Raw genomic sequence first — 13814 nt, forward strand, 5'->3', positions numbered from 1 at the left:
AACAAAACTGAAATATCAGCAAACAGCCACTAAGTCGTACCACTGATGCGCCCTTACATTCATTTTTTTTATTAAGGTACAATTGATATACACTCTTACGAAGGTTTCACAAGAAAAACAATGTGGTTATTACATTTCCGCTTATTATCGAGTCCCCCCCACACCCCACTGCAGTCACTGCCCATCAGTGTAGTGAGATGCCGCAGAGTCGCTATTTGCCTTCTCTGTGCTGCACTGTCTTCCCCATGAGCCCCCCACACCATGCGCACCAGTCATGATACCCCGCAATCCCCATCTCCCTCCCTCCCCACCTGCCCTCCCCCACCCCTCCCCTTGGGTAACCGCCAGTCCCTTCTCGGAGTCTGTGAGTCTGCTGCTGTTTTGTTCCTTCAGTTTTGCTTCCATTGTTACACTCCACAGATGAGGGAAATCATTTGGTACTTGCCTTTCTCCACCTGGTTTATTTCACTGAGCGTAATGTCCTCCAGCTCCATCCACATTGTTGCAAATGGTAGGATGTTTCTTTCTTATGGCTGAATAGTTTTCCATCGTGTATATGCACCACATCTTCTTCATCCATTCATCTACTGATGGACACTTAGGTTGCTTCCATTTCTTGGCTATTGTAAAATAGTGCTGCGATAAACATAGGGGTGGATATGTCTTTTTGAATCTGAGAAGTTTTCTTCTGCTAAATTCCTAGGAGGGGAATTCCCGGGTCAAATGGTATTTCTATTTTTATTTTTTTGAGGAAACTCCATACTGTTTTCCACAATGGTTGAACTAGTTTACATTCCCCCCAGCAGTGCAGGAGGGCTCCCCTTTCTCCACAGCCTCATCAGCATTTGTTGTTCCTTGTCTTTTGGATGGTGGCCATCCTAACTGGTGTGATGTGATGTCTCATTGTGGTTTCAATTTGAATTTCCCTGATAATTGGCGATGCGGAGCATCTTTTCATGTGCCCGTTGATCATCTGAATTTCTTCTTTGGAGAACTGTCTGTTCATATCCTCCACACATTTTTTAATTGTGTTATTTACTTTTTGAGTGTTGAGGCGTGTGAGTTCTTTATATATTTTGGATGTTAACCCCTTGTTGGATATGTCATTTACAAATATATTCTCCCCTACTGTGGGATGCCTTTTTGTTCTGCTGTGTAGCCTTATATTTTTTATTCATTCTTTAGTGTTAAAGCAAGGAACAGTTTAAAAAGAATACATTTTGTGCCTTTAAATATGACTTACATTTTATTCATCAATCATACTGCAAGAAAGCTGAAGGCATAAAAGAAAAAGAAAAAGCTTCCATTTTAAAGATAGTATTCAAATTCAGCACTATAGTTGATGTATGAATATTATTTACACTTGTCAATAGAAGAAAACATTGTATCTCATGGCTTGCAACATTTGCTATTTTAATAAACACAAAATCATCAGATGGTCACAGAAAAGTATCTAATAATGATAATAATATACCAGATACATAATATATAATATTATATGCTATATAATTATTATCATTTATATAATATACATATTAATTTAATATACATCATAATAGTTATTATATATAACATATAATATAATGATGGTAATAACTATCATTATTTGCTGCCTGAATGACTATCAAGTGTCTAACTGTTCTAATCACTTTAACATAATAGCCTCCTTTATTTCTCAAACCTGTGAGACGGATATGATTTCAGCCCATTTTACAGATAATGGAACTGAGGCAGAGAGGTCAGGTAATGACCCAAGGTCACACAGCAAGGAAGGGATGGAATGGAATTTGAACCCAGGCCAACTGCCTGCAGGGCTTGTGTTCATGAATTCTGGGCTCTATTGACCTAGACTGGGTCAGGGTGAGGGTGGATGGGGCCCCTTTTCCTAAAGACATGGCTTGGTTAACCAGAAGTAGAGGAAGGGCATTTTAGGCAGAGGGAATAGCAAGGCAAAGGCCCTGAGGCAGGAATAAGTTTGGTGATTTGGAGGAACTGAGAGGAGGCCCGTAGGCCTGGAGCTGAGTGAGGCAGGGATGCAGTGGGAGCTGGGAGTGGGGCCCGCATCATGCAGGGCCCCAGGGACCCACTAAAGGGGTTCCGGGTAGTGAAGGAGTGACTCTAACATCCTCTCTCCTGTTGTAATCCCCTGGCACCCCTAGAATCAGTCAGGGCTCCTTGCGTGTAAGCAACAGAAACAGGAGGTGAGATCTCACATAGGAAGAGGGGTCCAGGCCTCCTGGCTCTGCCCACCCCAGCTATGCGGCCTTGGGGAAGTTGCTTAACCTGTCTATGCATCAGTTTTCTCATCTGTACAATGGGAGAGTAATAGTACCTATATCTGAGGGTGGTTGGGAAAATTAAATAGGTCAATACATGTCAAGGGGTTAGAACAAGGGTCTGGCAAGCAGTAAGGGCTACATAATGTCATGTAGTATTATCTTCATCATCACAATAAATATGGGCTCACATAACTGAAAGTAGACAGCTTCAGGTAAGGTTTGATCCAGGGGCTCAAATGCCCTCACCAAGGTGCCTTCCCTCTGCCGTCACATATGCCTGCACTTGATGTGCTGGCTCCACACAGCATCTACAGCCCCAGCCCCAACCCTGTGGTCCACGAACAAGCCTTGCTGTTTCTCCCACCTCAACCACACTGACTAGGGCCAGACTGGGAGTCTCTTCCAGTTGCCCTAAAGAAAGGAAAGAAATAAAAAACAAGCGTGCTTCCCCAGAATCCTCGGTAAGTTTTCTTACCGCTCCTTGGCTCTGAGCGTGTTATATGTCCACTCCTGAGCGAATCGCTGTGGCCAGAAAGAGGATGTAGTGGCTGGGGGCTGGGTGTGCAGCCAATCCCAGGCGAGGATGGGGGAGAGCATGGCCAGAAAAGACATGCAGGGGAGCAGGGTCCTAGCTCCAGGGCACCTGGGCTGAGAGGTTCTGAGAGAGTCGCCCTCCTTGCCTCAGTTTCCCCCCACATGCCACATCAAGTTGGTTTCAGAGCAGAGAAGTGGGGAAACCGGTCTCCCGAGCATCACTTTCAGGATTTCCTTTCATGGGCGCCCTTGATGACTTCCCTGCTGTCCCCAGGCTCCCTCCGCCTCCCCCTGCCCCGGGAGGGATGAGGCAGTTCCTGCAGGAGAGCAGCTGAGTTCATTCCCGCCGCGCGCGGGACTTGCTGCCTGGGGACTGTCGGGTTCTTCTTCCGCCAGTGGCCAGAGGGAGGGGGCTTCCTCAGCTTTGGAGGGGCCCCGGGATCCTAGCCTGAGGCCGAGAGGACCCATCCTCCACGGGCGCCCCCCAGCCGGACTGGGTGGCGGCGGGGACGTGAAGGCTGGTGCCCACCCGCCAGCCAGGCTGCAGTGCGCCGTCATTCAGCCCAGCACGGTGCTTGGCCCAAGCGTCGCTGGAAAGGCTCTTGGCAGATGTGGGCCGCACCGTGAGCCAGTTGCTGTGGAGTAAAGCGGCCACACCGTGAGTGGGCCTCGTCCAGTCCATCGGAGGCCTCAAGAGCAAAACCGACGGTTGCCCGGAGAAGAAGGAATTCTCCTCCGGACCTCTTCTTCCAAGTCTTCTCCCCAGAAAGGCCTCCTCTGGCCCCGTGGGTGAAGGAACCATGCACACCCCCTCTCCTTCTCCTCTGGCTTTGCATGAATTCAGGGACTTACCGCATACCTCCCACCTCCTTCCTTACTGACCTCCCTGACTGCCATCAGCACCCCGGCCCTGGAGGTCAGCGGCAGCTCCCCTCCGTGTCCCTAGTGTCTAGAGCACAGCCAGCCGCCTGCGGTCGGATCCCAACCCCACCCCTGCCCAGCTGGTGGGACCCAGCAAGTTACCTGCCCCCCTGGGGCCTCAAGTTCCTCATCTGTAAAGTGAAGACAGCCTTCACAGTCAATGAGTGCACAGTGGGGGGGCTTGGAAAGCAGCTGGCACCCCGTAGGTGTTCAATCTGTGCATGTCTGTGCCAGGTACCCTTGCCTGTGTGCCAGCATTTGCCCGCACAGCTGTATGCCCACCTGAAGGCGTGGTGTGCATACGGAGGCAAAGCAAGTCAACACAAGCTTGGCCTGGCCCCCATCCCTTCCCCCCAGACCCTGGGCCCAGGAACCACACCCCACTTCCACCAGCTCACCTGGTTCAGGGGCGGCTCTTCCATCGGAGTTGAGGGTATCCATCCATCTCTGAAGCCGAAAGTCATGGGGTCTGGAGGGTCCCAGCTGGGGGCCCCCTGTGGCTTTTATGCGACTCCCATTCTTTTGAGGACTCCACGGAGATGGTGCTGGGAGGGGACCCCCTTCGGCTGCAGAGCAGACCCCCACCATGCCCTCCCAGCTCCATCACTGAGCCCACACCTTTGAGATGCCCACCCCACCCATAGGACCACCGTGGATGGCGGGGCTGGGAGTATGAGAGGGGCGGTGACAGGTGGGGGCCAGGGCCCTTCCCCAGCCCCCCTGCTCCCCAGTCACCTGGCACTGGGCAGGCTCCTACCCTCTCGGGGCAGGGGACCCAGGGCAGGAGCTCCTCTCTACCAGCACGAGGACCCTCACCCCCTGTGCCCCCAGCACAGGGCAGACAAGGCAACATGAAGCTCAGCCCCTCGGGACCACAGTGTGGCCACCTGCTCCTGGCTGGTGAAGCGTCCCCACAGAGCAGGGACAGAGCATGCACGTCCTGCTCTCTCTGGGGCCTCAGTCTGGGGGGTGGGGTAACCACCACAGTCACCTGGACCCCTCCTGTGGTGCCCCCGCTCTGGGCCTCAGTTTCCCAAGTATACCCGTGGGCTCTGCACACCGAAGCTTTGTGGAGAAGCAGCAGAGACTGGCGAAGGCAGGGCAGGCCTCACCCAACCTCCAGACCTCTGGGAAAACCCTCATGTGCCCATGGCGGCCACTTACCATCCACGTGGACCCTCAGCCACTCACAGAGGGACCTACCACCTTCAACAGGTGGCTGTGAAACCACTGTCCTGGGGAAAGGGAGATATTACTTTCCTGTGACTGCCATGACAAGTCCCTACACACCTGGCAGCCTAAACAACCCAAATGTACAGCCTCCAGGCCTGGAGCTCAGAAGCCCCATGCAGGGCTCACCTGTGTGGCTGGAAGGCATCTTTCTGGAGCTCCTTTCTGGAGGGTCCGGGGAAAGATTCATTTCCTGGCTCACTAGAGTTGCTGGCAGATTTCAGTTCTTCTCAGTCATAGGACTGAGGTCCCCGTTTCCTGTCTGGTTCTCAACTGAGGGCCATCCCCAGCTTCTAGGGGCACCCACATTCCTTAGCTCGAGAACTCTTCCTCATCTCCAAAGCCCAGGGCAGCAGGTCAAGTCCCTAGCACCTCTCGCCGCCCTGCTGCTTGCCCCAGCCTGCAGATGCGTGCATGAAGCCCTCCCAGACGGCTGAGCCCCAGCCGAGCCACCGGCTAACTGCAGTCCTGGGAGTGGCCCTAAGCAAGGCCAGCAAAAAAGAAAACCACCCAGCTAAACTCAGCCCCAATTCCAACCCACAGAATCAAGAGCTAATAAGTGACCATTGTTTGAAGCCAGCACATTTTAGCGTAGTTTGTTACACAGCAAAGGCAAACAGCTACAATGTCCAAACACACTGTCTTGGGAAGAAGACACACGGTGCTCAGACACAAGCAGCCACTATGCCCTGGCAGTAACCACACAGACTGAGACGCCTGCCTGGGCAGCGCATGTGTCAGGGCCACTCATTTCATTTTATTCACCACAGAACCACTAGGTGGCGGGATTCTTTGGTTCAATCTTCCAATTAAGCTAGAAATTTGCAAGCTAAGGAATCAGCTTGTCTCACTTTTTAATAAATACAACAACTATTATTTTTATCTCAGTTTTGCAGATGAGGAAACTGAGGCATGGGGCAATTACCGCTCTTGCTGGCAAGGGATGGAACCGAGGTCTGCATCCAGTTCTACAGTTATTGTTACATTGGACTGACGCCCAACTCTGTCACAGATTCTCTGTGGAACCCTGAGCAAGTCTCCTGCGACCGCTTCCTCTCGGGTAAAACGAGAGAGCCAACCTACAATCAGAGATTCTTAACCTGGACTGGGCAACCATGACACCACAGAACTATCTAAAATATCATGCGGGTTAATCTATTTGGGGGCGTGGGTCAGAAGTGGTCTCTAGATTCAGTTAGATCCCCAAATGAGTCTGTGATTCAGAAACGGTTAAGGAACACTGGACAATATGCTCTTCAAAGTCCATTCCCAGGGTCAGGTTACTAGTCAAGCCGACACCCAGTGGTACAGTGAGTTACACAGAGACCAGGCGAGACTTAACAGAGAACAGACTTAGGCACAGTTTGGTCTTTGTCACAGAAGTGCTGAACTGCGGTCAAGGTCAGCACGACCCCGTTCTCCATTCCAGGCTTGAGTGGCATGCATGTTTCCAACAAGCCCTGCCCAGGGAGGTTCTTACCACCCCTGTCCGGTGCAAGGCTTGATTGCAACAGCTTTGAACTCTGAGCTCTGACTAGCCACACCCCCAAAAAAACATTGGTGATTATTACAGGGGCTGCCAGAAGAATCCACAGCAGATTTTATCCGAAGCAGGTCTTGCCTGATTTCCCAGGAGTCGGCCTCGTGGTAAGACTGAGCTGCTGCTCTGTCCGAGCCGCTCAGCCTGTCCTCCGGCTCTGTGCCAGCTCCTCTCTCCCCCTGCCTTGGCTTCCCGCAGCCAATACTGGGGTGCCCCTACCTGCCTCCAAGTCTTCAAGAGCCCCGGAAGCTGCTCGCTGCCGTTGATCGGCCTTGGGCATCCTCCTCTCTGCACTCTAAGCTGGCTATAAACTGCTGGGTTGTGCAAGAAGTGTGCAAACTTTTCCTTTGGGTGGCAGAATTTTTGTCAAAAAACATCCTACACAAGCTCACTGCAAGTGCGAGCACGGAGTTAAAACCCTCGAGGCAGAGTCTCGGGAGAAGTGCCACGTCCTGCGGGGGCTGGGGGGCTAGCTTTGCGCAGTCAGGTATCTATGCAAAGATTGTGTGCAGGTGGTTTGGGGGAGGCAAGAAAACAGCAACTGTTTCCCCCAAAGGGCTGGCCCCAGAGGCAGCTGAGAGCAAGGGTTTGAGGGGCAGGAACTCCGGCCAAGAAGCAGCCCAAGAACGCAGGCCCTGGGAATTTGCAGACATGGCGGGGAGGGTGCAGGTCACGGGAGAGAGGCAGGCGCCAAATCTCGGAGTGACCCCAGATGACATCTGGATAACATCTGGTGCACAAAAGAGCCTGACCCAGCCAGACAGCAGGAGCCCGGCAGGGCTTTCCAACACCCAGCAGCGTTTTTTAAATAGCTTTGGAGAAATTCTTTCACAACAACTAACTCACTACCAGCCGCCCGGTTCAGCTCCAGCTCAGACACACCCCAAGACGCACACGGCCATGACGGGTAGTAGTAACTTAGTATTTAACGCATGTTTAGTACGCAGCAGGATCTGTACTATCACTTTACACATATTAATTTGTATAATGCCTATAACAATGCCTTGGGGTGAAGCAGCCAGAGGAAGCTGCTTCAAACGGACCCCAGGGTGGGAGCCCAAGATGCCCCATCCCAGCCTTGCAGGCCCCGCAAGACCCCCCCCCCCGTCTCCCCGCTCCCCTCCCCTTCTCCCTCTCCGTGCCTCTCACTCTGCTCCAGCCACAGGCTGGCCTGGTGCTGCCCCAGGGCCTTTGCACGGGCTCTTCCCTCTGCCTGGGAGGCTCTTTCCCTTCCCCACCCCCACCCCCACTTCACCCCACCCCCACCCCCAAAAACTCACTCCTCACCTCCAACTCCTAACCCTCGTCAGGAAGGCCTCTCAGTCTAAAACTGCAGCCCCTCCCCACACACACACTCGCAGCGCTTCTCACCACTGGCCATACTGTATACTTTCTTTGTCTTTAGTGTTGGCCTGGCCAGACAGAGCAGGAATTTGTGACTATTTTGTTCACTGCTGGGAGACACCCCCAAGCCTGGAACACTGCCTAGTGCACAGTAGGTGCTCAGGAGATATTTGTAGATGCATGAACCCACAATGAAAGGGCTTGGAGGCAGGGAGAGTTCAGCCCACCGGGGCTCCCCTAAGTAGCAGAAGCAGGATTTGAACCCAGGCAGCCCAATGCAGCAGGCTTCCTAACCACTGAGCTCCTTTTCCCAAAAACATCCCTTTACACACTCCCAAGAGCACACAGCAGCTCACACACGTGCATACTCACAAATGCACCCAACTACCCGCAGCCAGGAGCATCCCCGCAGACTTGGCACAGGCGCACCCCGCACTGAATGCCACCCTTGGCTCCTAGGCTCCTGGCTGCAGCCCTCACCCGCAACAGCCCCCCAGGCAGGAGCTGGCCCTAGCTCTGCACGCCTGAGCAATCTGCACCCAGCCTCCCCGCGCACCAGGCTGGTGTGGAACCTGGGCTTCCGCTCCTGGGTGGCCACGGCAACAAGGGGCTCACCTGGGGCCCAGATCATGGTGGTGAGGCCCAGCGCCTCACCTTGGGGAGGGTATGCGGGGGAGGGCGGCTGCTGTAGCCAAGGACTCCACACGCCCCTTTCGCAGCTCCTGGGCCGACTCAACAACCAAGGCGCCGCTGCACCCCACGCCGGCGCCCCTAGGGTGCACGGGGCAGGCTGCCGAGGGTGGCCCCTGTCGTCTCCATGACCCTTGCCCATGCCTCTCCAGCTTCCAGGTCGGATTCAGGGTGGCCCAGAGCTGGCTGCCAAAAGGCACAGCCTCCCCCAACCGCCCTGCCTCCACGGTGCCTCAGATCCCCGCAACCTGGGGTCCCCATCGCTCCGCCCTCAGCCCGGGAGCACCTTCACCTTCCAGGGCCAGTGCCCGGCGTCAGCACCAAGGCCTCGCTGGGGCTGCGGGAGAAGCCCCACCACATCTTTGAGACAAGGCCTCCTAGGCCTCCCCCAGCCTCACCCTCAGTCGGGGCCCCACCCCTGGGCCCCAGTAGGGATGCACCCTGACCCCCATCCGTTCCACCCCCTCACCTCGGGCTTCCCAGGGCAATGCACGTGGCCATGCACTACAGTGCCATGAATGTGGGCAAAGAAGCCAGTGCCTGCAGCCATCAAGGTCCCTTCAACCCCACTGGCTTCTCCCGCCTTTCAGCTGCTACAGACCCCCCCAGACTCTGGTCCAGCCAAGGCCCTGGCCCAGCCAGGGCCCCCGCGCTGTCCCCAGAAGCTTCCCCCCATGGCGTGAGCATCGTGTGCATGGCGCAGGCACGTGTCAGGTTGCGGGAGGAGAGAGGTCAGCGAGCGCCCTCAGATCCCCTCCCTGAACTCTGCCATCAGCTGCAGAAGTAGCGGGACATCCTCAGAGCTGGGAGTGAGGGTGGCAGACAGTCTGCTTTGAGCCAGAGTTGATTTGGAGAGGAACCCCACTACTGAGCTCAGCCTGGAGACCTCCAAACCCCCCTCTGACTTTTCAGCAACCTTGTACTGAGCGCCCGGACACCCCCACTGGTCCCCCAGGCCCCAGCTCCTGGAGCCATTCATCTCTTGCACAAACAAAAAATAACAAGTATTGGTGAGAATGTGGAGAGACCGGAATCCCCGTGCACTGCTGGTAGGAGTGGAAAAGGGAACAGCCACCGTAGAAAACAGGCAGTTCTTCAAAAAAAAAAAACACTGAGTTACCTTGTGACCCAGCAATTCCACTCCTAAATCTGTACCCAAAGGAACAGAAAGCAGGACTTGACTAGATATTTGTACACAGCTGGTCACCGCGGCATTACCCACAATGGCCAAAGGTGGAAACAACCCAGGTGTCCCTCCACAGATGGATGAATACACACAATGTGGTCCATGCACACATTGGAATATTAACAAGGACATTCTGACACCTACTACAACGTGGGGGGCCTTGAGGACACTGCTCGGTGACATAAGCCAGACACAGGACAGACTCCTGGGAGGTCCCCAGAGGAGCCACATTCACAGAGACAGAGAGTGGATGGTGGGGCCATGGGCTGGGGAGGCGGTGGGGGCTTAGTGTTTCATGGGGACAGAGCTTCAGTTTGGGAAGATGGACAGTTCTGGAGACAGAGGGTGAGAACGGGCTGCGTGACTGTGAATGTGCTTAAAGCCACTGAATTCTGTGTGCCCTTCGTGGCTACAAAGGTAAATTCTGTGATGTGGTTTTTACCACAATTAGAACCAAAACAAGCCCCCACAGCGGCTCTCTCCTTACTCCTTCACCAGATCTGAACTCCTCAGCCCCCTTCTCCGCCAGGCCCGGGCTTCTCTTCTTTATCTGTGCTGTGGCCCCACCGGGCCGGCCGTCTCCGCTCTTGTCCTGTCTCCCCCGGGCACCAGCCCTGCCTTGGAGACTGATACAGCTGCTACCCCAGAGAATCAGGGCGACGCAGCCAGTTGGGCACTTGTCCCCGGACAAGGAAGGGACGAGGGGGCAGCTCTTGGGGCAGGAAACCATCTTCCACGTGTCTGAGGAGCTCCTCCCGATGGTGACTGCAGGGACAGCTCCGGTAGCAGAGGTGGGTGATGTGGGGACAGCAGCAGGGGGACAAGATGTCCAAAGTCAAGATGTCCTGGGAACAATGCATTTCCTCTGCTTTCTCAATTCTGCCCCCGTTTCCCTGTCTCACTGACAATATCGACAACAGTAATTGTAACAATGAGGCTGCAGCGCAGGCTGGCCCAGGAGCAGCCGGCCCCGCGCTACCTCCACTTTCCTCTGCCTCGCTAGACCGCGCCCATCAGGGATGCATGGGGCGAGTGTGGGGTGACAGGTCCCCAGGGCCAGCCCACCCAGAGATGCTGAGAGAGGTCGGGGGGGGGAGAAGAGCCCAAGGGGGTGCTGGAGCCCCCCAGAAAGGGGCTGGGCCTTTGCTCGGCCTGGCAGCGGGTCCCAGGGGAAGCCAGGCTGGCTGCGTCTGTTTACTTTCGGAAGAGCAGCGCCGATGTGCCGCCTCCCGTTGTGACCCTCCACTCCAGGGAGTGGGTCACAGGTTTCTCTCCTGAGCTGAACTCTGGGCTTTCCCAGGGGACGTGCAGCCTTCCCAGAAGAAGATTCCTCGAGAACCCCCAGAGAGGAAGGGACACCATCCATTTGGGAATCCTTCCTCTAGGCTGTTCACCCGGCGGCCCAGCCCCAGCCCCGGCCACGCTGACCCCAGGCAGCGTCATCCGGAGCTCCTCATTTGGCTGCTGGGAGTTGGCATTCCCACTGGGCCACCTCCAGAGAGAACGGCGGGATGCCAGCCTTGTTCTCCATGCCCAGGTCCTGGGAGGAGGAGGATGCTCCGATCCTCAGCCAGGACTCTCTGCCTGAAATCTCACCATTCAGCTTCCCTTGGGTTAAGGCAGGGGTTCCTTTATCTGTCCCCGAAACCCCTAGGACCCTGTGGGCAGACACGCTCTGGAAAGCCCCGGATGTAGGTAAGTGAATGAAACGCTCTGAGACCTGCACAGAATGCCCACATGTGGCTTTACTTAAGCTGCACACTTGGCCACAGTTCCACGAAACACACTCCATGCATCCAAGGCCCCGATTAAATGTCCACTGTGACAGCCCAGAGGGGCAATGGGGACAGTCAGGCTGCAGGGAGTGTCCGCTTGACAGCACCCAGACGGAGGAGACGAGGGGGGCACAAGCCAGGCCTAGGAGCCCCACGTGCCCCCTCAGAGATCAGAAAAGTCCCCAAGACAATGGAAGGGGACTCAGCTCAGGCCACCACCTGGCTCTTCCCTCCTGCTGGCTTTCCAGCCACCCCCCCAGCCCTCCACCTGCGACCTCAAATGCCCCTAGAGCCGCCCCAGGCATAGTGAGGCCACCGTGATGAGGTCACCTGTGTGTATTATTCCTGACACCAGGAGGGCAGACAGGTGTGGATTCAAATCGTGCATCAGAGGTTGTACGATCCCGGCGCAGCGAGTTCAGGCCCAGAGAATGCGTCTGTCACTCACTGGGTGGTTGTGGGAACCCGGTTCTGGCCTGCTGCTGTGCTATTCTGTCCCTCCTCTGCCCACACAGCCCTCCAGGGCTCCTGCCACCCTTGGGGTCAAGGCCAAGTCCTCCCCGAGGCCCACGAGGCCCTGCATGACCTGCCAGGCCCCTCCCTGCCCTCCCCGCAGTGCCCTCTCTGCTTCACCAACAGGTCATCTTGATCAGACCTGTTGTGCATGTCCTGGGTACCAAGTCCTGTTCTAAGTGCTTTATCCACATTGGCCATTTTATACTCATATGTCCCCCTTTGTAAGGTGGGTCCTATGCTTGCTCCCATTTTCAGAGAGGTTAAGTAACTAGCCCAAAGTCACACAGCTGGTAAATAGCAAAGCCAGATGCCAGCGACAGCTTTGCGGATCCGGGTCCTTCTCTGCCCTCTGCACTAACCTCGAGTCCTGAGAGCTTAAGTCACCTCATCCAGGGCCAGGCAGTAGCTGTGACTCCACACGGCCTCCTAACCCAGGTTTCCCCACCTCTCTGCTGTGTGCCTTGAGGCTGGACTGTTCTGTAGAACGGGAGGTCCTGTGTATGTATGATCCTGAGCGGCACCCCTGGCCGGTGGCACCTCCCCCTCATGGTGACAAAAATTCTCCAGACATTGCCAGGTGTCCCTACCCTTTGGGATGGGGCTGGGCATGGTCAGCATGGAGAGGTCCGCCTGCTGCAGCCCCCAGAAGAGTCTGGTGCCAGAAATTCCAGCTAGTTAATGCTCTGCCCCCTCTGCCAGACCTGGCCCTCCCCAGGGCCCGTCCCTCTGATCTGCCAGACCCCAGAGGAATCCCGGATTAGCTGACCGCGTGCCCAGGACCCTCCCACCCCGGGCCTGTGCCCCGGCTGTGCCCTCAGCCCGAAACTCCCTTCCCCATCTCGCATCACCCTCCAGATCGCCCATTAAACGTGGCTTTCTCTGGGGAGCCTTCCCTGAGCCCCAAACTGAGAAAGTGGGGCCTCTCGCTGATCACACCTGGCCTGGGGCAGGCGTGAGTGGTCTCAGCACTCAAGGGACACCAACTCCCCGGCGGGAAAACATCTGGCAGGTGGGCTAGAGACGGGGACTTCGGCCCCCCAGCACAGTGACCCCAGGACCCCTCCAGGACCCCCTCGCACCCGGGAGGGCTCTTCAACCCCAAGCTCACCCGCCTTCCCTCTGGGTGATCAGACAACGGGGGACGTTTTTCTCGGTTGTTCTCTTCTGGTTCTGCCGCTCCTGGCGGAGCGACCTTGAACCAGTCACTCAGCCTTTCTGGGCCTGTTTTCTCATTTGGGAAATGGCTGCGATAACGGGGTCTACGCCCTAGGGCTGATGTGATGTTAAAACAGGCCTCCAAGCGAGTGCTGCGTCATCTGCGCCATCGGCGTTATCAGTTTGTTTTCCCGATTTTACGATCCACGGGCAACAACGGGATTCCGTTGCGCCCTCCTGTGGCAGCGCCGAGTACTGCACCCCTCTAGGCGCAAGTCATTACGTCACTCTGGATTCTAAAGGTGGCAAGTTAAAAAAAAAAATTTTTTTTTTTTCATGTCAGTCCAAGCTGGTTTCAGTCAAAAGAGAATGTACTGGCCATAGCAGACTTTATACTTGCTGTGCCCCCCTCCTAGACCACCCTCACCCCTCTGCCTCCTTAACATTCAAACCAGTGTCAGTGCCACCTCCCCAGGGACGGAGCCTTCTGCAGCCTTCCGATTTATTCAATACTGAGCATCAACCGTGCGCCAGACCCTGCTCTAGGTATTAGGGTTACTGCGTGAATGAAAGCCCAGCTATTGGCTTCAGGAACAGCTTGCTCAAGGCTGAAATGGTGGTCCTGGGACCCTTACCCTCCTCCC

At 55.5% G+C, this 13814-nt stretch overlaps 1 long non-coding RNA gene across 5 annotated transcripts; it reads right to left on the bottom strand.

Moving 5' to 3' along the window:
- Positions 1–852: 852 nt before the first annotated feature.
- LOC108401795 (uncharacterized) lies at positions 853–13425 on the bottom strand. Of its 5 annotated transcripts, XR_001854267.3 has the most exons (4): positions 5094–7589; positions 4899–4969; positions 4133–4300; positions 854–3448 (listed from the first exon to the last, which is right to left on the bottom strand). It is a non-coding gene; the product is annotated as an uncharacterized lncRNA (long non-coding RNA). The 5 variants fall into 5 exon arrangements; XR_012124559.1 differs by adding an exon at positions 13124–13425 and having other exon boundaries at positions 853–3448; positions 4133–5257; XR_012124560.1 differs by having other exon boundaries at positions 853–3448; positions 4133–4964.
- Positions 13426–13814: the final 389 nt, after the last annotated feature.

Source organism: Manis javanica, chromosome 13 (genome assembly GCF_040802235.1).
Source record: "Manis javanica isolate MJ-LG chromosome 13, MJ_LKY, whole genome shotgun sequence".
In the NCBI taxonomy this organism is placed as follows: domain Eukaryota; kingdom Metazoa; phylum Chordata; class Mammalia; order Pholidota; family Manidae; genus Manis; species Manis javanica.